The 27,408-nt window shown below is 35.5% G+C and overlaps 1 protein-coding gene across 4 annotated transcripts in view; it reads left to right on the forward strand.

Moving 5' to 3' along the window:
• LOC128981950 (protein commissureless 2 homolog) overlaps positions 1 to 27,408 on the forward strand; it is a 49,005-nt gene that overhangs the window by 13,866 nt on the left and 7,731 nt on the right. The window contains exon 1 of one of the 4 annotated variants that reach the window (XM_054400949.1): positions 25,908 to 25,994. The exons of 2 other annotated variants lie outside the window; for them this stretch is intronic. The gene's annotated coding sequence lies outside the window, so the exon portion shown is untranslated. Of the gene's footprint in view, positions 1 to 25,907; positions 25,999 to 27,408 lie in introns of those variants that run through there. One more of the 4 variants, XM_054400950.1, reaches the window with a different exon arrangement.

Consider the following 27,408-nt stretch of genomic DNA (forward strand, 5'->3'; position numbering starts at 1 on the left):
TACAAATTTAGTTTTATTCAAAAGAGGTTGATGGGATAAAAATATAACGCACAAGTCATACAAAATGTGTCTGGTTTATTAACAGAAACAAACAAAAGAAAACAAAGACTAGAATCATAACTAAAATATTCAATCAATTAATCAATCAACTTTATTCAGAAATATAAACATTAGATTACTTACAGCAAATATTCTGAGATTATGTTTCTGCAAAGAATAATTTGAGTTCAGGGACCAAGTCGTAAACTTTAAATGAAAATATTATACAACAAAAATTTAAATGATACCACTTTTACATTGAGTTGTAACATAAATCTGAATGATATTAACTATATTATTATAATATGATAATCTTTAAAGTGTCTATTCACTGTTTATTGTTTTATCACACACATAAACGCCCTATAACCATCACACTCATGCGACTTGTTACCTATACAATTTAACTTTCGTCCAACTCCATCGGTGCTGGTAAAAATGGTGCTACGGGTAATGGAGGTGCTCTGGGGGGTATAGCATAATGCCCCCATGGTAGTGTGGATATTCCATCCTCTGGCATGACGTATCGCTTATCGTCAAACGGTGCAAGAGATCGTTTCCTCACCACGACTGTGTACATAATATGATGCCTACTTTGGAACCGCTGATTATCTGTGCTCTTACAAGTTTTGTTATAGAGACAGTCCAAGTAGTCATCAACAGTCAATTTATTTTTAACAACATCACGATTAACGCCCTTTGCCCTCTTGACAGGTGGTGGCGTACCAATATCGTCGTTATCAGCTCCGTTACCCACAGAGCAAGAACTCTTACCGAAAACAAAACAATATAGTTTAGCCATCAACCCTATGAACATATTGATAGTGACTCCTCCTGCTTCGTCCTTAAACTTTCCCAGGACTCTTGCGTTTTTTCCGTCATAGCAGATGTGATTGTTGGGGTAGTTGCTAGTGTCAAAGTCATCGAGGTGTTGTATCATGTCGCGGTGGACGTTTCTGGTACGGATAGCATAAATAATCCCATCAGTGTCAATATACGTCATTCGTATTCTATTCAATCCGTATCGTTCTACCATGTCGTAGTGAAAACCGTACATCCATCTTTTACTATGGTCCAGAATAGTAATTCCTGCATATACTGGCTTACTAAGTACAATTCGCACTTTTCCCATTTGAAGCAGGGCTAGGCTCTCGTTATACCAAACTCTGTCATTGAAATTTGCCTTGGCCACATACTTTGTGTAAATTTTGTGGGAGGCTACCAGTTTGAGATTTCGATGTTTCCTCACATTCTGGAGACTCATGCCGTAGACAGCGTTTACCATCAGCTTAAACATCTCAACTTCAAATTTATTGCTGGCACGCTGTCTGAGTTCAGTATTCAGTGTCACGTACGGTTTTAACCACGGCGACTGTTTGAATCGGAGTGCTCTGTGGATATGACAAAGACGTAGTCCATTTTCCATAGCTTGTTGGAGGTAACGATAATGGATCACATATTCTTCCTTATCCGTTAGTGTGGCCATAAGTTTACTGGATCTTCCCGCACCGCTGTTGGTGATGTCATCCGATGAATATGGTAATTGATAAATTGGTGCCTTTCGCACCTCGGGACAGAATGGTAAGTCACGGTGCTTATCATGAATGGCATGATCCCTCGGGTACTCCAGATCCACTTCCAGCACATAACCATACTCACCATCCGATGGAATTTCTGCAATGTTCAAGTCATCGCATTCCGCACGTGATAGCCACTCAAACTGGGCGTAAGGTAATGGCTGAGACATTGCCCATCCATACAAGTTATTGGCGTCATAGTACATTAAAAATGTATCATCATCATTCTCTTCATTATCTACTTCACTTGTTGATGCACACTGACCGTTTCGATCACCTATTTTATTTTCCATTCTGGTAAACTTATTGTTTGCGGTGACGTGTCTAGTGACGCATTGGGTTAGTCCACCTCGAATACCCTTTTCAAAAAATAAATACTGATCTACATCTTGAAGAGTATCAAGTATCACGCCGGTCTTGAATAACATGACGTCCCACGCATATGAAGGTAATGTTAAATAATGTGCTGGGTCCAAGCCGTAGTGTGTTAGACACATCTCCCTGAACCCCTCAAACACATCTGCCAACAGTAGTACGTCTGTTTGTAGGTAGATGTCAGCATATTGTCCGAGGGTTGTGCAGTTGAACTTGGTCCAGACACGCTGAGCGTGCACATAATCATCATCTGTCACATTATTCCCAAAAACCTGTTTTGGCGGTAAGACCTCTTCGTTCAGCACCTCCTGGGATGTAATGTGCTCATAAGGGAAAATGCCTTTCCTACGTAGCATGTCAAACTCTTCTTGATCCGGGTAGCGAGCTCTTGTTATGTTCATTTTATCAGCTGGAAGAATTGATGCCAATATTGCTAGTGATTTTGACATCAGTCGGTATGAATCGACAAACTGTAGTTTGATGCTTTTCCTCCGACCTGCTCCCGGATGTTTGAATCGCTTAGAAAAGGTAATGTATTTTTCCTCGGTGTTGGCGAGCACATCAATATCACCTTTATCCACTGCGAGCTCTCTGACAATAAAGTGTGCATCATAGTTGGATAGGTTATGCAGGTACATGTTCACTTGTTCTTGTTCCTTGTACCGGAGGTTACAAAACCGATGTGCCGCTCCTCGGAACCTGTACGGTGGTGAATGTTGATGATCCCTCACCTTATTGTCTTCATCAGCAGGGCCAAACTCTTTTTTGCAGATATGACATACTGTGGACTGCTGATATATCACCTGCTCTTGTGGTGTTAACTGTGGGGGATCATTTGGTATCCTATGTCCATAGAGGATGTCACCAATCTTCCGCACGTCATCCCGTACAGAGTTGATGAAGTGATTAGCGGCATCTTCACCTCGGTACAGTCGCAGCTTGGAGAACGTAGTGCAGGCTGGGTCGTCATCATCTGCGTCACCATCGTCGACATTCCTCTGATCGTCATGAATGTAATAAGCATATGCGTACGGTGTATGGATATTCCTGACATTATTAGGCGCATTTGCATTTTGCTGACCCCCTCCTACTATTCTATTACCTGCTGGGTCCCAAGCAGGCGGTGCTATAGTCGGTGTAGGTTCGATAGGTTGGTCAGCTTTGTGTGGTACAAGTGCGCACTCAAAGTCTGCGTACATCGTAAAACGACTACGCTGAGTTCGCTCATAGTTTTTAAATTTAATTTCCTTTTCTTCTGCAAGGTCAGTTCTCAGTGGTGTGTGTTTTGAGCAGTAGCGTTTATGTTCTTCTAATCGCTCCGCCCCTCTGAGCCCTAATTTAGTCGGTTGGTTGTCAAAATATGCAAAGCAGCGTTTACATATAAAAATCCTATGCTCACGACGAGTCAACTGATTAGTTACCAACCGCTCAAAATCCTTAATAAATGCAAAATGCGTTGTGCTTTGATTTGTCAGAAATAGTAAGTCGAAGTGATTAACCAATTCTTGGTCGACGACACGGAGTGGATATACAAATGTTGTGTCTTCAATCCTACCATTGGTCTTATTCTTCTTCTTCTTACTGTCCAAACCGTACACATTTACGCTAACACCAGGGTTGTTGCGCTCAAACGTGCGGATCTGATCTAATTTTGTTGGAAATTCAATATTATTAAAATTTAAATTTGCTGTTGCACGAACCTCCGCAGTGAACATATTTGGACGAAGTTGTTCGCGGGAAGGATTGTCTATAAATTTGGATAAAATGGCATATTCAAAACACCTTTCATCCGCATCGTTCAGCACATTAAGTACAGCTTGTTTCGCGGCTATTTCCTGTGGCAGAGGGATGTAGGAGCTACCTCTGAGAGGATTATAAACATTAACTCTCACTTCCATAGTCATAACCCTAACAAAGCTCCATCCCGAGCCTCGTAGCTCACATGTCTCCTTTTCCAACATAAGTTTTAGAATAAACTCCCTACATATTTCATCAACATCTGATGTTTGGAGCAGGACTACGTTGCAAGTTTTAAATACTCGCCTACACGTTTCACCGTGAATATTAACAAATTCACATTCAATCCAGAGATTTACCTTAAGGGCATGAATGATGGCTAACAAATTGCGCATGAGTGTGATTACCTGATCACGCACATTGTTGAGGAACTCTTGAAGTGTGATGGTTTCATCCACAGGTTCGATTAGACGGTATGTCTTTAACCGCCCGCGGAATGCAGTCTCGACTTCTGCGAAGCCCTCTGGTGCCAGGTTGGATGAAATGATTGGCGCTTCATCGTCATCTTCTCCTCCGGATGACAACGTTGACGTGGCTGGGGAAGGTGGAGGTTGTTGTCCACCAAAGCCTGGTAGTGCTGAGGCGAGCTTGACTGGATGACAGCGGCGATATCGTGTATGACGTTGTAGATTATCTTTCCTCGAGAACGTCTTCCCACACGTCTCGCACACGAATAGACCTGAAAAAACATTAGTACACATATTACACAGACGGATAAATATAAATGATTATTTCACAAGTTTGTTTTTGCCTAATTTCTGTTACTGTTTCATAATCATATTTAGCTATATTATATTAATGATATATATTAATAATCTTTATTTCACTTGGTTTTAGGTAAACAAATTTAGTAGAGTTGAGGATTTTAAAAATTTTTTAATGGATATAATTTAGTTTGTTTTAAGAAACAAAATATATAAGTACAACAACTTCTAAAAGTAGTTTGTTGGTTTATTTTTTGAATAATGTAATTACCTGTTAGTAAATATCAAAGATAAGGATAGTAAACCAAAGAAGAACAATACATACCTGTTGGACGGATCGCCTCACGTTGAACTGTTGGTTGTAGTGGTGTTGTATATGGGGCTGATGATGGTCCTGGTATGGGTTCAGGCAATGGCTCTACTCGAGGCGCAGGTAGTGGGCATGCTACTGCCGGTGTTGGAGCGTGAACCGTGCGTTGGTGACGTAAGAGGTTTCTCCGCCGATTGAATGCACGACCGCAGTCGGGACAATTATGCAAATCGTTGACGTTGCTATGAACTGTCCTGACGTGCTCAACAGCATGTTTTTTCAGCCTGAAGCTGCTGCCGCAAATGGCGCACACGTATGGTCGTTCTAGGACATTCTCCATAATCTGTATCATCGAAATGTGATTAGTGTACTGACTAAATAATCTATTTCCCACTACTATTGCACACAAATATTTTTCTGTTAGTACAACAGATAATTTTAATATGTGATGGAATATCTGTTTGTACACTACTAATACACCGAATGTAAATAAAAATCATTTAAATATGACAACCACTTTAAATACTAAATTGTATACGTAGTATGATAGCTGGAGATGTGTGTTACCCTACTACTAATGCACAAAAATTTAAATGTAATAATTACATTAAATATTTTATTTCTTAATTAATTATAATATGTGATGAAGTGTCTGTTTCCGCACTACTAATGTACAACATTGAACTGTAGTAATCACTTTGAGTACTATCTTTGATAATTATAATACGTGATAAAATGTCTGTTTCCACACTACTAATGTACAAAATGTAAATGTACAATCACTTTCAATAACATATTTTAAATATTTAATGTGACGGGTGGGAATGTCCCATTTCCTCACTACTAATGCATGAAATTTAAATGTAGTAATCATTTTAAATACTATCTTTGATAATAATTAGTTGTATGAAATACTATTGTTTCCCACTACTACTTCACCAAACTAAAATGATTATTTTTATAAATATAATAATAAAATGCTTACATTTATCAATACTACTAAACGTAGTTTGAAATGTGATATTTAATAATCTTAGTTCACTTCTAATAATGGTTTACACTTATAATGAAAAGAAAAATTGTTATTTAATAATAAAATACTTACAATTATTATTGTGATGATCCAATGATGACACAAAGCGCGAACTCGTGATGGATAAATTACTCGATTTAATAGAGTCACGAATACGTCTAATCACTGTGGTAGCTGGGAGCAGACTGGATAGAGATTGACGGGGGAGCGTGAGACGAGCGACTTGTTGCTATGCGGAGAACAAAACTGCTCTCTGATTGGTCAAAATAAGCTAACATCCTATTGGTGGTAAATAAGCGTGCGCTATGCGGAGAACAAAGAATACAAGGAAGGAGCGGGGGGCCGCTTGGAGCGCAGGTGTTGGGGAGCAGCTGCGGCTGACAGTGAGTGATGGTGTAGGGAGGGTTGGCTTGGAGACCTCCCACGATGCGTAGGGTGGTTCCAGACAACAAAGGATGACCTTGAACCTGCCCGATGGAGGTAGGGGTTAGCGGCGGGGGCGGGGGGTGGCGCCGGGGGTGGGGCGGCGTCGCGGGTGGCGTCGGGGGCGGGGGCGGCGTCGTGTGACGTCAGCCGCTCACTGCCGCTCAAGCCGCTCACTCCCGCCGGACCGGCAAAAATACCCTACTAATGAGGAATGACAGTGCAAACGCTAACAAACATCCTAGTGTCATCTGTAAATTACTTGCTTTCGTATAGTATACGTGTGCCTATTAAAAAGTCTAATATTAAGAAAAAGCTGTTTCTGGCAATTCGCCTGTTATGCCTTGGGGAAATATGGTTAATTGAATATAGCGATATATTTACATTTTGCTGTGTTAGATGAGACGAATTTAACAATCTGGTAGCGGAGAGCATTGTTTAACGTAATATGATAAATAAGACGATTCCTGAATGATCATATTACCTTGATAATATAGGTTACTGACAGAACCCTATTATTTTTGCAACCTCGTCTGAATTTAGGTAATAGTTTACAGAGAATAATATTATTTTGTAACGAGCAAGAGAAATAATGCTGGCCGTGTCTTCCTAGAATAGTCATCCTAATGTGATAGAAATATAATATATGAATATTTTTTTTTATATACGGTATTGCTACCATGATAAATCATTGCTGTTATATGCTAAGCCTCCTGTTTGCAAAATCAATGATCCTTTCCAAATTTACTGATCAGTTGTGAGTTTAGGGCTAAATAGCTACACATTGAAAAGATAACTTCATGCTGAACACCTTATGAACAGTCTCACAGTTAATATTTATGTTTTATTTTCGTTCCAATGACAGTAGGGTAAAAATGAGAGAGCTAGCACCACCGTGTTATTAAACGGCTGAGAGAACTGGCACGGGGAGAACGTACATGGGTGAGAGAGCTGGCACGGTGAGAGAGCTGGCACACGGTGTCGAAAGTTTCCGTCGGCGTGTCGGGGTGGACGGTTGAGAGAGCTGGCACCGCGGAGGCTGGCACACGGGAAAGGTGTCGGAGGTGTGTCGGTTTGGAAGGGTGTTTGTTACCTGATGTCGGGCGTACGACAAGATGTATTATAAATATTTTTATTTAAAACTCGATTTTTAAGGTGGTAACGTTTGACTGACAAACGCTTCTCGCTTCTGCCATTTAGTGTTGAGTGTAGATAGTTTTCCAAATGTGTGGAGTAAATAGAATGTTAAATTGTTAGCCTTATGTAAGAAATAATGGATAAATAATAATATCTTAATAAATTAATTTAAAAACACTTATGGTGGACTTAAAAGCGCTTTTATGGCATGTCATTTAACGATGACGTTGTTTACCATGAAAACAATTTGTTTAATAAGGATATTTGTACATTTATATCTGAAATTCATTTATATCATAAAACTACTGTTTGTATATTTAAATAAATATTTAGCGCTGAGCTGATAATTATCCTTGATGATGCAAGGCTTATCGTGGCGTGCAAAAACTCTTGATAGGGATTATCATGGATGCAGCATTAGTTTATCAAAACATAATAATTTGCGTAACCATTACAAAGTGCAGCGTTGCAGCGTGTGTGTTTAATGACTTCCGACTGATAACGTAAATACCACGTGTGGAGGTTAAGGTCAAAGACGTCATATCTTATCAGTATATATATAGATATATAATTCGCGCACACAAAATCATTATCATCATGTCTTCCTCCAACGCGCTGACCACACCCTCCACCTGGGACGTTTCCATCGTCGAGGGATCAGGCCTGGAGAGTCTTGAAGACCTCTACATTATCTTGAAGGCAGTGTTCCCTCAACCTAATGTTCAGGTAGGAAAAAAATAAAAATATTATTGATAAAAAACTTTAGATTTATAAACGTTATACTTTATATCTTTAAAATGTTTTCAACCAAATTCACCTAAGATTCAATAGTGATGATATGTTATATCACTATCTGATAAATACACTGTATATTAAACTTATTTGCAAGTAATAATACCCTAAATTAAATAATCATACTTATGAATTAAATTATCAATGTCAATTTCTATTTTTATATCTACATTTTGAATTATGATTATTTCAAAAATGATTGCCCAAAAAACTAAATTGTCATTGTATGGAACAAGAAGGCTTTAATTTATCGTTTCATGTTCATCATTATTTTCTTTGTTAATTAATGTTTAGGTTGATTAATTATTTTTTTACCTATAAATTAAACTTATGACTAAACCTATAACTAAACTTTGATATATTTCTAGATAAGGTACAGAAGATAACAGCACTTAATTTATTTTAACACACGTTTAAAAAATATTATAAATTAATTTTATTTTACATGTTTGTTTAAGTTTGAACGGAGGGATGACCAAACATACAGAGTACGGCTGCCGTATTGTGTGAAGCTCACATCGCTCCAGGCCAGGTTTGGGGAGTATGCTGGGGCAGTGACAATAATCTCCGCGGCGGCAGACCTCACGTTGGCTCAAACCAGACGCCTGGCTGAGCTGCGCTCGAAGATCATCAATAGTAAGAGATAGTGAAAAACCATAAATTACTATAGTACAATACATCGTAGGGACTAGCCAATTATAGAAAAATACATTTTATAATTTGAATAAGAAATACTCCATATCATTGTCAAATATAAATTACTATTCTATTGTAATCTGTTAACGATGCAAAACTATCTTGCAACGATTAAACTCAAATTTTGTAAACCATGTAATACGTGGTACAGAGAATCTGACAATCACCCTGCAAGTAACACTCATTTAAAAAATACATTGGGCTATTTGCCAATTATTGAGACCGAGTCTGCTGCAAAATGTAGGCTTAAAACCTATTACTTAACAAATGGTGAAGGATACATCGATATAGGTAATTTTTTAAAATATCACACGAAACCTTTGATTATTTCAAAAATTCAAGAACACCTTCTTAAGTCGAAAACTCTGAAATGTAATATTATTTTAAAATGTATCTATGCAAGAACTGAAGGAGAAGAAGATGAAATCAAAGAACTGTCATTTAAGACTGCAAACGAGCCCATACTACTAGGTACAGATCTAAACACGTATTGTAAAAACGCTTTTGATAAACTTTTAACAGAACAATCAGAACACCAAGGTAAAGGTTCAGGATGGAGTCTAAAGAGTATTATAGGGCTGGAACTAAGAATTAATAAATACTATCCATTAAGAGGATGTAAACATATATCCTTACCAGCTTTCATTGCAAACAAGAAAGCTGTTGTAAATGTAAAGAATCAGGATGATTATTGCTTCAAGTATAGTATATGGGCGAAAAATGTACCTCGTAATCCACAAAGAGTCCGCAATTATATTGATAATGCAGAAATGAATGCAGCGTATGACTGGGACTGTATTAACTATCCTGTAAAACTTAAGTCAATACCTAAATTTGAACAGATAAACAATATGTCTATAAATATATTTGGAATAGAAAAGAAACACAATAGTGAGGAATATATTGTATATCCTATTAAAGTAACAAAACAAGAAAAAGATGATCACCGTGATTTATTACTATTGAAAAATGAAACAACATCTCACTATGTGTGGATTAAAAACTTTGATAAATTAGTAAGCGCGCAAACCTCTAACCACAACGGAAGAAAATTTGTTTGTAAATCATGTTTAATCCATTTTAATGATAAACCTACCTTCGATGTACATAAACAGCTATGTAACAATCATGAACCTGTTGCTGTAGAAATGCCTAATGAAGATAATTGTAAACTTAAATTTAAAAATTTCAAACACCAACAACAAGTCCCGTACATTGTATATGCTGATTTTGAAAGTATATTAATACAAAAAAGTCCATGTAATAATTGCAATTCTTTTACCTGTAAAAATCCCAATGAATGTTGTATTAACTGTTTCCGAGTCAACTGTAAAAATTTGAATCAATGCTGTTTGAACTGTAAAAGACCGAATTGTAAGAACTCCCACACCTGCAAAACTAAACATGCTACGCAAAATCAATCTACCTCTTCAACTGTTGACTATCAAAAGCACTACCCATCAAGTTTTTGTTATTATGTTGTTTCAAGTAATGGTGAAAAATCAGAACCAGTCCTTTTTCGCGGAGAAAATGCTGTGAAGGTATTTTGCCAAAAGATCAGAGATGAAGCTCTTAAAGTGTACGAGACGTACAAAAATAAGTTGCCTATGGAGTTAACGGATGAAGAAGTGGACATGTTTGAACGTTCATCTTGCTGTCACATATGTGAAGAACAGTTTACTGCCGATAATTTAAGGGTTAGAGATCACGACCCTAATACAGGGAAATTTAGAGGTGCAAGTCATTCAAATTGTAACTTGTCATATCAAAATCCACACTTTTTGCCCGTAGTCTTGCACAATATGTCAAATTATGACCTCCATTTTATTATTAAAAGTCTCGATTATGATGAAATGGAAATAAAGGTAATCCCTAATACAGAAGAACGGTATATCTCTTTATCAAAGAAAGTTGCTGCTAGATTTGAAATTCGTTTTCTTGATTCGTACAAATTTATGTCTAGAAGTCTTGATGAACTAGTCAAAAATCTTGACAAAAATCAATTCAATGAAACACTTTCTTATTTCGGTTATGATAAACTTAATATTGTTACAAAAAAAGGCTGTTTTCCCTACGAATACATAGATGGCTGGGAAAAATTTAATGAGACTAGCTTGCCTTCTATTGATCAGTTTTACAGCTCTCTAAATAAGTCAGAAGTTGCTGTAGAAGATTATAATAGGGCTGTTGAGGTTTGGAACAAATTTAACTGTCAAACCTTAGGAGAATTTTCTGATATCTACCTTAAGACTGATGTGTTACTATTAAGCGATGTATTTGAAAATTTCCGAAAAGTTTGTAAATCCAATTATGGTTTGGACCCAGGTTGGTATTTCACAGCTCCTGGCCTTTCGTTCGACGCGTGTCTTAAATTGACTAAAGTTGAAATCGATTTGTTAACAAGCTATGAACAGTACATGTTCATAGAAGCTGGTATTCGTGGTGGTATTTCTATGTGCACTAAACGTTACTGCGAGGCATCAAATAAGTATTTAGTTTCAGAAACAAATCTTGACTCGGAATCACAACCTGGTGTCAAACCTATGGATCAGGGACTCTGGACAGTTGATAATTCAAACTTTATATTATTCCTAGATATAAATAACCTTTATGGGGCTGCAATGGGAGAAAGTTTACCGTTAAAGGACTTTAAATGGTTAACCCCTGTTGAAATTGATGAAGTAAAAAATAAAATTAATGATATTGGTGAAAATGATGAAGTAGGGTTTATACTTGAGGTAGATCTAGATTATCCGGCACATCTACATGAACAACACAACGACTTACCATTTTGCGCCCAAAGAAAAGTACCACCAGGTAGTAAACATTCAAAATTGTTAACAACTTTAGAACCTAAACGTAATTACATAATTCACAGCCAAGCGTTAAAACAGGCCGTAGAGCATGGATTGGTTTTGGTTAAAATCCATAGAGGTATGAAATTTGTTCAGTCTAAGTGGTTGTATGGATACATCGAAAAAAACACAACATTTAGAAAAAATGCGCAAAATGAGTTTGAAAAGGAGTTTTTCAAACTCATGAACAATTCGGTTTATGGCAAATGTATGGAAAACGTAAGAAACAGAATGAATATGGAAATAGTTTGTAGCACTAAAAGGCTCGATAAGCTTATTGCTAAGCCTAATTTTCGTGATAGAACTATATTTACAGAAAAACTGATAGCAGTTCATCTAAATAAAACTAAAGTAAATTTTAACAAACCCATTGCAGTAGGTATGGCTATTCTTGAACTAAGCAAAATCGTAATGTATAGATATTTTTATGATATTTTTCCTCGTGTATTTGGTCAAGGAAATGTAGAACTATTATATACAGATACGGATAGTTACCTTATAAATGTAAACTCAGTTGACGTATATGAGCAAATCAAGGAGAATATACATTACTTTGACACTAGTGAGTACCCAATAACACACGCTTGTTTCTCTCTCGATAATAAGAAAAGACTTGGTGTTATGAAAGATGAAACTTTATCAGTTCCCCTAAAGAAATTCATTGGTCTTAGGACAAAGCTATATACTACTCTTAGTAAGAATTATGATTGTAAGAAACGTGCTAAGGGTGTAAAGAAAAGTGTTGTTAAAAATGAAATAACTTTTCAGGACTACGAGAGAGCTTTGTTTTGTAATCAAAACCAGTACAAAGAAATGAATATAATTAGGAGTAGGAAACATGATGTATACACAACGAAAGTACGAAAACTAGCGTTATCGTCTCATGATGATAAAAGATTTGTATTAAATGATAATATCCATACCATGGCATATGGCCATTACAAACTAATTGAGAATAAAAAAAGGAAAATTGATTTACACAAAGAACTGATTGCAAAAAAAGCTAAAATGACCAATGATTCTTGTTAAGCTCAAATTATTTGTTAGATTTGTATGTAAGTTAATTTAGTTTTTTACTTTTCAGATAATGTTTTTTTGGAAACTGTACCGGTCAGGTACGAACAACTTTCTGTTGACGAGGGCTTCCTTAATATGCCTGAATACGAGAACATGGGTCGGGTTGCTATACCTCTGCACGCATTTTTCCCTTCCTGTATTTACACTATAACCTTAAATCCTGGAGAAAGAAAAACCATATCTGCGGGTATAAAAATTAGAATACCTGAAGGTTATGAAGGACAAATTCGACCGGTAGCATGGCAAGCGGAAACTTTCGGGGTGACAGTTTTAGACTCTCCAGCGTCTATTGACTCCAACCATACAGACGTAGTCAGGGTTAACCTAATAAATCATGGAAACGAGCCGTTCAGCATTAATTACTGTAGTCACATCGCAGATCTTGTCCTAATAAAGGTTGCTAGGGTGTGTTGGGTCTTAAACGGTGGTTCCGAAGATCACGATGATCCGGACTGTAAATTAGAGGAAATAATTGTTGACAATCATGTGTCTGTCATTGTAAGAAGGGACATTATCTAGTTACAAATAAATCAAGTAATTTGAGCTTTACAGTAAATTTATGTAAATAGTGGAATAATAGAAAGTATTATGACTGTAATGAAAAAAACTGTAAACTTAACTTATCTATTTAGTTTGATTGTTTATGTTTTTAATTACTGTAACCATTGAATCTTCAAATTAATACATAGATTTTTTTTCATAATTTTGTAAGTGTAACAATTATATTTGACATTTGTTATGTATATTTGTAATTTTGATATGTTTGTAAATAAATATAAATTATTTTGACATACAATCTGTGTTCAGTGTTATTTATTACCTACCTTGTTTCAGATTAATTTATCTCCCTTTCATTTATCTGATATAAATATATATTTATACACAATTAAATATTACGTCATGAATAAAAACATAGTTATATCAATCAAAATAAGAGAATAGCATCATTTGATGTTTGACTTTCAAGACGATGAAACCAAGTATCGACAAGTTTGGAGGTTATATAGGTTTTACTTCCAAAGAAAACGTTGTAGTAGGACCTTCAGGAATAGGTTTCAAGCTAACTGATAAACAAAATTTTAATATTGAAAACAAAAGGTTAACAAACGTAGGGGAAGCTGTCGATTCTAGTGATGCCGTTACTTTAAATTATATTTCATCAAAATGTCTATTGTTAGAGGATAAACAAGTTAATTTAAGAAAGAGAAAAATTGTTAATGTCAATGATCCTGAATCAGACATGGATGTTGTTAATAAGAGGTACTTTCAAAATAGTATGGACAAAGAACTACGAGATACTATTAAGTTTGATAGAAAGAAATTTATTATTGATTGCGAAAATCATAATATTAAAAATATATCAAACCCTGTAGATGGAAAAGATGCAATATCTCTCGATTATTTCAAAAGCAATACTTTAATGTATGAAAATGGCAATTTTAATGCTAAAAGAATGAGAATTAACAATATTGGAGATCCTACCGAGTTAACGGATGTAGTTTCTAAACAATACATCGAAAATTATGTTAATTCACAGATTAATTTAAAATGTGTGACTTTTGGTATCAATGATGAAATTAATATGAAGAATAAACGATTGAGCTTTTTTAAAATTGAAAAAGATCCAACCGATGACTCTGATGCAATAAATAAACTTTATCTAGATAAAGAATTAGTTAGGGTAAATCAAATAATTAGCAAGACGGTGGAATCCTTCATTAAACCAGAAAAAGGAGAATTAAACTTTAAAAAGTTTATAATTAATATAAATGAAGCCATAAATAATTATTCTCCCATTACTTTAGGTCAGGCAAGAACACTCATGCAGAAGTATTTATACATTGATGACAAAAGTGAAGTAAATATCAATAATTCAATAATAACAAATGTCAAAAAGCCAATTGAAAGACATGATGTTGCAAACAAAGAATATGTAGATGAAACAGTACGAAGCAACAATACAACTTTAGTTGAAGTGGTACTGAGGGAAATGATAAAGGATTATATTAAACCTGATATGAATGGTGTCATAGATTTAAAAAAGTATAATATTCAATTGGTTGTCAAAGCGAGCGAGAATGAAAATTCACCTGTGACTCGTAAACAATTAGATGCTTTCAAAAACAGGATAAACTCTGATATGTCACGTATTGATGAAAAGCTTAAGGTTTTTTATCCAGCTTCTTCGTTGACTGCAAGGTCCCGAAATAGAGAAGGTAAGCCCATATCAGATGTCATGAGTGCAATGATAAATGACTTAGCTTATCTTAGGTCTGAAATAAAAACCTTGAAAGAAAGTAAATCAACAGAAGATGATGATAAAGACGACTTTTGGGATAGGGTAGGTAAGTTGAATAGCAAGTAGGACTGGTCATCAGTATGGTTCTGAGCTTCAAACGAGGTGGAGGTCTAATTAATAAGCTTATTGATAACCTACCTTTTGAGGCACATCTGTTGGGTGGATACCAATTTTGTGGGGCTGGTACTAAATTGGAGAAACGTCTGGCAAGGGGCGACAAAGGGATCAATCCACTTGATAGTTACTGCAAGGAACACGATATAGCATACGCTCAGAACAAGGATTTAACGAGTAGACACAAAGCTGACAGGCTGCTGGCCGATAGGGCGTGGACGAGAGTATCGGCTCCGGACGCTAAACTCGGTGAAAAGGTAAACGCTTTTTTAGTAACGAACGCTATGAAAGCAAAACTTAAACTCGGTGCTGGTATGAAGAAATCGAAGTCAGAAAGTGTTACAAAGAAAAGGCAGAAAAGGAGTCCGAAACATGACAGTAAGAATGGAAATACACAGAAGAAACACCTCAAGGATGCTATACTGGCGGCTAAAAACGAACTTAAAAAGAGTAAAAGCAAAGAACTTAAGGTATTGGTTCCTGCAGCGTTGAAAGCTGCAAGAAATGCGATGAGGGGTGGTAAAAAGGATCAAATAAAAAAACCTAGAATCATACCCATACCCAAATCTGGAGGAGCGTTACCGTTCCTGTTGCCATTATTTGCCGGACTGTCTGCCATCGGAAGTCTGGCCGGCGGAGCTACCTCAGTGTATAAAGCCATAAACGAAGTTAACAGAGCAAGAAAGGAAAATGTAAGTGACGTTAAGATTAAAACAGGAAAAGGATTGTATTTGAGACCATACAAACAAGGGATGGGTATTTTTTTAGATCAAACGCACTAACCAATCTGGATTTGGAAAGGTATGCTAAACGATTGAAAATACCTTACTTTAGAGGAGTATTCTCTAAGGATAAACTGCCTTTGCATCCATGGAATAAAGAAGCGATAATCATAAACTTAGACGATGATGATGGGCCCGGGACTCATTGGGTCGCTTTACGTAAAGATGGATCACATGCAAAGTATTACGACAGTTTTGGGAACCTCAAACCACCAATGGAAGTTATACATTATTTAAAAAACTGTATTATTTTGTATAACTATGTTAGGGATCAAAATTTTAACACTGAAATATGTGGACAGTTGTGTTTGAAATTTCTGTCTGATTGTAATTAAAATATTCTCCAATAACTATCTCAGTCATTATTTGACCATCGTACAAGCAACATGTCTCACCTATTTGTAATTTCGGGAAATAGTTCACTCTTAAGCTGTGAAATATTCCCCAAAATTGAACTAGAAAATGATCGAGATTACGTGTTAGGGTTCATCAATTTTGAAACATTTAATTCAATTCCAAATGTTGAGGAAGGGTGTAATATGTTTTATTATCTTACCGATAAAAATGAAGAGGTGGGTATAGAAATACCTACTGGATCATATGAAGTTAAAGATTTGCAAAAGTATTTACGAAAGGTTCTTGGAGATAAGAGAGGTGAAACAGAAACTGACATCGATACTAGCTTATCATACAAAAATGCGTATCCCATTAATCATGATGTACTGATAACAATTCAACCAAACAATAATACGTTAAAAAGTGAGATAAAGTGTTCCAAAGACATCGACTTCACTCCTTCAGACTCAATAGGTCCTTTATTAGGTTTCAAAAATAGAAAATTAAACAAGTTTTTCACTCATGTGTCGGATGGAACGGTAAACGTCTTAAAAGTCAATACTATAAACGTGGAGTGTAATATAATTACGTCTTCGTTTGTAAATAGTAATCCAAGTCATGTGATACATACATTCTTTCCCACTGTTCCACCAGGATTTAAAATAGTTGAAACTCCCGCCAATATAATCTATCTTCCAATCAACACAAGGACGATTGATAACATATCCCTTAAAATAACTGATCAAAATGGTAAACCTATCAATTTCCGTGAAGAAACCATCACAGTAACATTACATCTTAAACGTTTGTAATCATGCCTATGATCTTCACCCCAGTTAAGAACATACCGTATTTGAAAACCGTGAACATTTCTACACCGGACACCGTGAAGAGAGGTTCTCTTTCTAAGAGTAATAGAGACTTTTTAGTATCATTAGGCTTAAAAATTAAACATGGCTGGTAGTATATTACAAGTAAGAGAGCAAATTTACTTTGACGAATCGATAAATAAAATAGAAGTACACGCACATCAACCATATGCTAATTCTTCATTCAACAATAATGATGAAATTAGAATACCAATCCAACATCAAGATATCTATACGTATCCCTGCAACAGTACTCTCTACATCGAGGGGGTGGTTAAATCAACAAATACAAAATTCATTAATAACGGATATGCTTATTTATTTGATGAAATACGATACGAAATCGGTGGAGTTGAAATAGATAGGGTGAAAAACGTTGGAATTACAAGTACAATGAAAGGTTATCTGTCTTTTAATGATAGTGACATTAAAATGTTAACTAATGCAGGCTGGACGAGTGAAAAAGGTAGTTTATTGACTCTCAAAGAAGACAGTACAAATAAAGGTACTTTCTATTTTAATGTCTGCATTCCTCTTAAGATTTTAATTGGGTTCGCTGAGGATTATAATAAAATTATATTAAACGTTAAACAGGAACTTATACTTATAAGATCAAGAACTGACCTAAATGCTATGCTTGGTGAGGTTAAGACTGAAACAGGAGCTGCAGGTACAAGTACAAGTATCGAGCCAACGATGGACATTAACATCAAGAAAATTCAATGGAGAGTTCCCTACGTATTCCCATCAGATCAAGAAAAACTATCTTTACTCAAAGTTATTGAAAAAAATCAATCAATTTTCATCAATTTTAGAACATGGGAGCTTTATGAATATCCTTTATTACCACAATCAAATAGACAGACATGGAATGTAAAAACATCAACTCAGTTGGAAAAACCACGATATGTTGTATTAGCATTTCAAACGGACAGATCAAACAATATCAAAAAAAATTTCAGCGAATTTGATATATGTGACGTTTCAAATGTAAAACTTTATTTGAATTCAGAGTGTTACCCGTATGACGATATGAACCTTGATCAGTCCAAGAATCAGCTAGCGATTCTTTATGAAATGTATGTAAAATTTCAAGAAAACTACTATTTTAAAAAGGGCGAACCCCTATTCACATATAGTGAATTTGTAACACATGCTCCGTTAATTGTAATCGATTGTTCCAGACAAAACGAATCCATAAAATCAGGACCAGTGGATATAAGATTAGAGTTTGAATCGAAAAGTACAATCGCAGCTAAAACTACAGCATATTGTTTAATATTACACGATCGTGTCGTTGAATACAACCCGATGACAAGTTTGGTAAAAAAGTTAGTATGAGGTGAAAAAAGGAAAACAAAAGGTCAGGAACAAGGTCAAGGGTTAGTAGGTTGAGATTAAACAAGTTGTAACGTGATAATTCACAATTTTTATTCCAGTTGCTAACAAGATGTCGAACAGAACAGTCGTATGTGATATCCAAGGGTTCCGTGGACTAAAAAATGAGTTCATCGTGAAGGAAGCAGCTTTTCTCACAACTTCAGGTAGTAAAGTGCAATCGATTATTTTCAAACCACCTTTTCCATATACAGCGTTACCTGAAACACAACAAAAGGTTGCAACATGGGTTAAGCAATTCTGTCATGGAATTGACTGGAATGACGGTTACACTCCATATTTCGAAATGAAGAATATTTTTAACAGGATATTAGGATCTTACGATGTTGTATTAGTCAAAGGTATGGAAAAAAAGATTTTTATTGAAAATACTTTATCGAATAAAACTGTGTCCGTGCGGGATATGGATGAAATTTGTTGTCCAAGAATCAACGATCTGAGAAAACAGATGAGCTTTAGAAAGTGTTTTTACCATTCTCGAACGACTGATCAATGTGCAAGTGAAAATGTTAGACTGTTGTTACACTGGTATATAAACAAGGTTGAAAAGAAATCCACATTATTGGAGATCGAAGACAAAACAGTTGACAAGATTGGAGAAATTATTGATAAATTCAATACGCTTGATAAATACGGTAACAGAACTTTAGCCAATTTAAAAATACAAGAAATATCTTACCTACCGAAAGAGTATTTTGTACATCACGTGTCCCCGAGTGACCTATGGCACGTGTGGGACCTTCTCCCAGATCACAAAAAAGATAAGCTAAAGGATATAATTTACTGCTATGAACATTACAACTCCTCAGGTGCGGGTACAGATCACATCGACGGAAAACCTCAGAGAAAAGAAAATTGTGCAAGATGTACGCAATCGAATTAGAGCTTTTTATTCAAAGTAATCCACAAATCGTTCAACATTTTAACGGAATATTTCACGCTGAAGGTAGAATACCTTCATACATCAACTATCCCTCATCATATATATTCAATACTGGAGACCGATGGGTAGCCGTTTACATTGACGAATTTCATCGGGGTGAATATTTTGATAGTTTCGGTTTACCTCCACCTTACAAAATATTTCTCTTCATTCAAAATGCTACTGAAAAATGGAGTTACAATCGACATCGAATACAGAGTGAATCATCAGACTACAGTGGATACTACACTTTGATGTATCTGATCCATCGATCTTCTGGGCAAGACATTGAGGGGTTTACATCATTATTTTCAGACTGCACAGACGAGGAGAAAGATAAGCGTATCGGTGATCTGTTTTCAAAAAGCTTTAATAGTTCAAAAATTAAGTCAGTAAAACTTGCTGTAGAAAAAATGAAATCTTTATATCATAGGATGGAAAATAGAACCATGTGGAAATAAAATAGTTTTCATTTATATTTTTTCGTTTATTATTTATATTCCCTTGTGTACTACTTATAAGATTACATAAGAATTTAAGAATGCCGATCAATCTCATTTCTGCATAGAACGTGGTAAGAGAAGGTTATCTCATAATAATGAAGGTGATTAATCAAAAACAAAAATTAAACATTGAAAGTTTTGATTTAAAACCGGTTGATAATAGACGAAGACATAGTGGGCTCCTTCCAAATCAAATCAGATGTTTAATTACAGGACCATCATCTTGTGGGAAAACTGCTGTGATGTTAAGCCTAATTACAGATCCTAATGGATTAAAATTTGAAAACATATATGTTTACTCAAAGTCCTTATATCAACCAAAATACCAGTTTTTGGAAAACGTTTTAAAAAAATGTAAAAGGAATTGGTTATTATAAATTCTCTGAAAATGAAGAAGTAATTCAACCTTCTGAGGCTAAGAAACACTCGGTGTTTGTGTTTGATGATATAATATGTGATAAGCAAAACAACGTAAGTGCATTTTTTAGTATGGGTCGACACAAAGACGTGGATTGTTTTTATCTTTGTCAATCTTATTCCAGAATTCCGAAGCAGTTAATTAGAGATAATGCTAATATGATAATTGTTTTTAAACAGGATAATAATAATCTTAAACATGTTTATAACAATCATATTAATCCCGACTTAACATTTACGGAATTTGTAGATATGTGTCAAATTTGTTGGAATAAAAAATTTGGATTTTTCGTAATCGATAAAGAAAGTGATCTGAACAATGGTAGATATCGCAATGGGTTCGATAAATTTTTTATAAGGTAATATTGTATGTGATACCACACAGTCTTCATCCAACTTCGAAAGGAAATGGATGTTAAAAAGGAGTTAATCAAAACAAGTAATACGGTAAGAAAAAAATATTTAGCACTGAAACGAGGTATTGTGGATGAAGAAGAAATATTCAAAAAGAAATTTAAACCTATCGTCGATCCTATTAGTGAAATAGTAAAAAATATTGAAGAGAAAAAGAAAAAAAAGAGTGACAAGAATTCATCAATTCTTGATAGTGAACAAACTCCGTCGTCATCACTTAAAGTTATGAATGAAAGCAAACCTTCACAAATTCAAACCAATGAATCATTATCAGAAGAATCGGATTCCAATAGTGAACATGATGAAAACGAAGAAAATTTTAACGATTATATCAATAAATCTATTAACGATAGTAAAAATGAAATGGATCATACGTATGGTGTATATTTAGGTGATAATGATGAATGGATGATTGGAAATAGTAAAATTAACTACGATCCATCTGATAGTTTCATTAAAATAAAAGGTCAAAAATTTAAACCAACAATTGGTTTGTTGGAACTTATGTTTAAGAAGAAACCAAATAAGACACTTATCACTAAAGATGATCTGAATTCTTTTAAAGATATATTACTGCTTACAAATGCTCATTTAGTGAGACATTCTGATGGAGAGAAGGTTCAAGCTACAAATACATTTAAATACAGAAACTATATAAAAAATATTTTTAAGAAAGGGAGTGGGTTAAAAACTCCCTATTTAAAATTGGATACTTATCCATGTGCTCCAGACTATGTGCATTATGATAATATAAATGAAATTGTGGACAGGCTGCGATTATTGAAATTATCAGAGATTTCAGGTAATACTAGTCACAATAACGAAGTTATAAATATAATATCAGAGCTCAGAGATAAAGGAGTTATAGAGTAACTAATATTATGGGTATAAAAGAAGATATTGCTAACGAGTTACATAAGTCGGTAAGAAAGAATTTTCCTCGACGAAAGGTAGTTGTGAAAGGGTTTGACGACCTTTGGCAGTGTGATTTAATTGATATGACAAAATATTACAAGGTCAATAAGGGATTCAAGTATATAATCACAGTAATTGACGTTTTTTCAAAATATGCTTGGTCAAGACCTCTCAAAACTAAAACCAGTAAAGAGGTTACTTTTGCAATGGAAAACATATTAAAACAGGGAAGGGTTCCAAAAAATTTACAATCCGATTTAGGAACAGAATTCTACAATTCCGAGTTTAAAAAGTTGATGGGTGATTATAAAATTAACCACTATTCTACCTACAGCATTTTAAAGTCGAGCGTGGCAGAAAGATTTAATCGCACGTTAAAAAATTTTATGTGGAAAAAATTTACAATTAATGGTACTTACAATTGGATCGACATACTAGACCAACTAATGGACTTCTACAATACAAAGAAACATTCGACTATAAAAATGAAGCCGTGTGACGTATCAAAGAAGAATGAAATGGAATTACTAAAGACCATTTATTCATATAAACAACCCAAACTACGAATGATACCTAAGTTTGAAATTAACGACTACGTCCGCATTAGCAAATATAAAGGGGAATTCGTCAAGGGATATACTCCGAATTATTCCACAGAAATATTTCGCATCACGCAAGTAGTTCCGACAGAACCCGTCACTTACAAGTTGGTAGATGCCGAGAACCAACCCATTGCCGGAGGATTCTATCAAGAAGAGCTAACTAAGGTTAAACATAAAGACGTTTACTTAGTCGAAAAGATTCTCAAGAAGAAGGATGATAAAGTGTTTGTAAAATGGCTTGGTTTTCCTTCGTCCAAAAACTCCTGGATTCAAAAAGATAATATTGTTTAACATGATATATAATAGACATTTTTTATACTGTAGTACTACTGCTTATTGTGAATAAATATATACTAAACTCAAAAACATTTCTTTTATTACATATATAAATTACAATTAAATATAGTAAAAATAAATTATCCTAATATACTTACCTTCGTCAGTCCCGAACCCGGTCCCGTGGCGTCGAAGCCCGAGACGATAACCGCTCGTCAACCTGAAACATGACCTACACAACCTACCTCGTATCGATATCAGTATAAAGACTTGCTTCAGATTGTAAACAAATAATTGGTATATAAATTAGACATCTTATCTGTTGTTTGACTCAAATGAATTGATGATGCACTCGCAGTTATCACTATCGCATGTTTTCTGCAACGTCACGATAAGCCACGATGCAAATCCATTAAGCGCTTATCTAAATACTATACAATCTGTAAATTGTTTAACTTATTTTAAAATACAACATATGTCAGTCCTAAGATTTTTTAAACAGATGAAACTAATATTTTATATATATATTTTTTTAATCACATGGTAGTTTTTAAAATATAAGTTTCGAACACAAATTCCCAAACAAAATATGTCACATATTTGTGGAAACAACCTCAACGTTAAATGATATACGAGCGCATGCCATAAAATCGCTTGCGATTCCACCATAATCGTTTTTAAATTAATCTATATAAACATATTATTTATCCATTATTCCTTACATCAGGCTAACAATTAAACACTCTATTTACTCCACGCATTTGGAAAACTATCTACACTCAACACTAATTGACAAAAGCGACAAGCGTTTGCGAGTTAATCATCACCACCTTAAAAATCAAAATGTTAATTTAAATATTTATAATACATCTTGTCACACCTGTACCCTCCACGGTGTCAGCTCTCTCGTCCGTCCACCACGACACACCACCGACACCTTTCCCGTGTGCCAGCCTCCGCGGTGCCAGCTCTCTCAACCGTCCACCCCGACACGCCGACGGAAACTTTCGACACCGTGTGCCAGCTCTCTCACCGTGCCAGCTCTCTCACCCATGTACGTTCTCCCCGTGCCAGTTCTCTCAGCCGTTTAATAACACGGTGGTGCTAGCTCTCTCATTTTTACCCTACTAATGACGATTAGATGACGTAACAATAATCAATGTGTTTAATAAAGTTACTGAAATAACACAAGATTAAAATAACCCTGTGATGCCGAGAGAACGAAAGGGTGAAACATACTAGAAGGGGAAGTAATAACAAAAATAACAGTATTATTTCACCTATTACCGAAAATCTAAGGAACGTTCGTGACTATTACTACAAAGTAACGTTATTTCCCATCTCTCGGATGAATGAGTTTTTTGTATTCAAGTTTTTCATCTTACTCAGCAACTCAGGACGTTTGTTTTAGACCAGCTACCAAACCACTGGAATTTGGAATACAAAGAGAAATTATGTTATTTCCTTGTGTTAAATCAATTTATCGTTTTCCAGCAACAATTGACGACTTGGTAAATACATTATCAGATCAAATATTTCCGTCTTGGTGTACAGTCCTATTTTTATTGTTATTTCAGTTTTGAGTTTCGCAATAAACAAATCTGTATGGTGGATGGTGGTGTTTTGCTACAAATTCAAAATGTGTTTGTTAAGGTGAACATGAACAGCCTACTGGATTGTTACGATTGTTACGAAAGCCCAGACCTAGGCTAATATCGAAGTGTTTGTTGTTATAGCAGCGCAATGTAAACTAGTCCATCTAGGTCATGTATGCATTAGCATTTCACTGAGGTTCTGTTGGGTGATTCATTGTTCTCATTTGATCAGCTGGATGGAAACAGAATTTTTTATATAAATAGGTTTAAAATATTTTTTGAGCCGAGCTACCATAATTTGATTTGATCACTAAACTACGACTTAGAACGCAAGTTTTTGGGCAAAGATGTCATTCCAAAACATTTCTCTGTATTGACTTAAAAAATAATGCATTTATCATAAAAAAAACCCCCAGCCCATAAGATATACTGTAGTAGTTTCAGATTAGCTATGGACTCGATAATGTTATGGACTCTAGCTTTTGGTCCTACATCGTTTATCTATTTATATCTAATCCATCTATCTATACTATTATAAAGAAGAAGTGGTGTGTCTGTGATCGGCACGATGAATATAGATGTCCGATACCTAGAGTCTTGAGGACCTACTTTGTTGGCAGATGTAACAACTAATATTTAACAGTTTTCAGTTTAAAGGAAATCTTCGTGCTTTGGAGTACTCGGAATTTCCCTATTGGGAAATTTTACATTCAGAGTTGTTAAAATTTGTTTTCAGCATATCACAAAACCACTAATTCAATGAACCGCAAATGTTATCCGGGATAGGAAATTTCAAGTTAACAAAAAAAAATACGAGTATATAGCTTTGTTGATAGGTTATTTTTTTACTGGTGCTTGACTTGTATTAAGAAGGTGCCACAGCTCGTGCACTTGCTTTTCCCTAGGTGATTATTGCGGCGTTATTATCACTCTCCGGCTAATGGGTGTTAGGAACAGGAAACTCATGCTGTCTAACCTCACTAATACATTATCTTACAAATGGCCTTTCTAGCAGAGATACTCACGTAACGTGTTTGTCTATAATTGCTTCTATCGTACAGGATAGAACACTACAAACCCATAGAGGAATACGACTTGGAAACTTAACTCTCGTATCAATTTATGTATGGTTTTCCGTGAAAATGTGTTATTCTATATTTAGCCCAATCACTTCAAATCAGCGGTTTGATTTGCTCACGGTAAAATGCTTTAAATTCCGTATCTATGCGAGCTTTTGCTCGCTACAACAATATGTTTGCACCGCAACAAAATACGAACGTATGAATAATTTTTCACTAACGTTAAGGAGGTCTATGTAATAATTAATTAGCAAACTATATTTTAGAGAGTATTAAACAATCGACATTAGCGCACTCTTACGTCACATCAACGCATAAAACAGACTTAAGATTTTACACTTGGATGAGAGGAAACGTCTACCTGTACCATTCAAATGCAACGATTTTACACACATCCCCAGTGTTTACGTAGTAGATGACGAAATTAACACCGAGTCTGTCGCCAGACAAAGGCGGCAAAGAAGCCTATCAGCTGATTCACCTGTTGCGCCTGCGTTACTCACAAGCCTTGTTCCCGCGTTGGGCGATTAGTGCTTTCCGGAAATTCCGTTCAAGTACCGTTCTTTACGGACTACGGTGCCAGTGCCAGTCTTCCTTCCATGTTCGGGTTCCTTCCTAGTTGAGATGAAGAGATGAAGTGTACACCACGCAGTGATTTGTCGGTAACATTTCTTATTTAGTAGGGTTATGATTTAAATATTTGTATGTATATATTGTAATACGTCAGTAGAGTTTGCTTACTTAATTACGGTACATCCTTGTAGAATGTTCAACACTTTTGTTTTCATCAAAAAAATATTTTACATAATTTTTAGGAAAGGTCCTATGATATCTAGTTATATTGGATAATTTATGATGTGATTGTATGGGACTACTACATTGACTATACACAGAATTCAATACTATGTGAGAATAATTTCATCCAGTGATGATAATCCATCTTATTTTTCTGAGGCGCTCTTGGATATTTATATTTTAGTTCTAAGTGTTATCAAAACTCTTTTCGGTATATTGTTTCTGGTTCATATAGATTTACCAATTTAAAAACATAAAAACTTTAATCGGCTGTCAGTTGAAAATTTAAAATACCTTTGCCATTGCCAACTTGTAAGTTTATCGAATTTCCTTTTGTTTGATCAGGTTTTTAATAAAATATTTGCTTAAAATGTCAAATTGATGCCCTATTAAATAAGTGGCTAGGTTTATCGAGTACCTACCTAGGTTTGCTGCTACAGGAAAGGCAAAAATGTTTAGCAAATTGCGCTAGAGTGCATATTAGTTTTGACTGGGCCAACTAAGTAGTTCACCTACTTAATGATAAATATTAGATGATGGCAATAAAACTTGTTATGAAAGAGTCCATGGGAGCAAACGTCAAGTACCTATATGATGTGAAAACTGTACAAAATTTCAAATTATTAGTAATTACACTAGATATATCTAGGCCAGTATACTGGCCTTACCTGGAACAATCAAATCGATGATCTTTGTAGGAAACTCAGCACTGGTGTATACGTGGTGAGAAGAATTAGATGAAATGGTGACTTATTATCAGCAAAAACAGCGTACCATGCTTTAATGGAGTCGCATATACAATATGGTCTTGTTGTCTGGGGCGGGACTACTGAAAGCAACCTTAACAGAGTATTGAAGCTGCAGAAAAAAGCCATACATATACTTGCCAACCTTCAACCCTCAGGCAGCTGCAGGGAAGCTTTCAGATCGCTTGGTATTCCAACTGTTGTAAATCTTTACATCAAAGCAGTAGTCCTTCTGGTGAGTGAGTCTGATCTGCCAAAAAGTGCAAATTTTCACGCTTACAACACCAGGCGAGGAAACGACTTCATTCTGCGAGTACATCATACCACGCAGTACGCCAGAAAACCATCCTACACTGGCCGCAAAGTCCACAATAGCCTACCACCATCACTGAAGTCACTGAAGGGAAAACCGCTGAAAACACAACTTCACAAGTGGCTGATAGACAGACCTGCCTACTCCTTGAAGGAATTCCTTGAATCCGATCTGAACCATTAACTTGCAATAAATTTTTCATGATATTGTTAAGCAAA

The sequence above is a fragment of the Macrosteles quadrilineatus genome, unplaced genomic scaffold (assembly GCF_028750875.1).
Source record: "Macrosteles quadrilineatus isolate MER2022 unplaced genomic scaffold, UCM_ALF_1.0 Scaffold_60__1_contigs__length_738512, whole genome shotgun sequence".
Taxonomy (NCBI): domain Eukaryota; kingdom Metazoa; phylum Arthropoda; class Insecta; order Hemiptera; family Cicadellidae; genus Macrosteles; species Macrosteles quadrilineatus.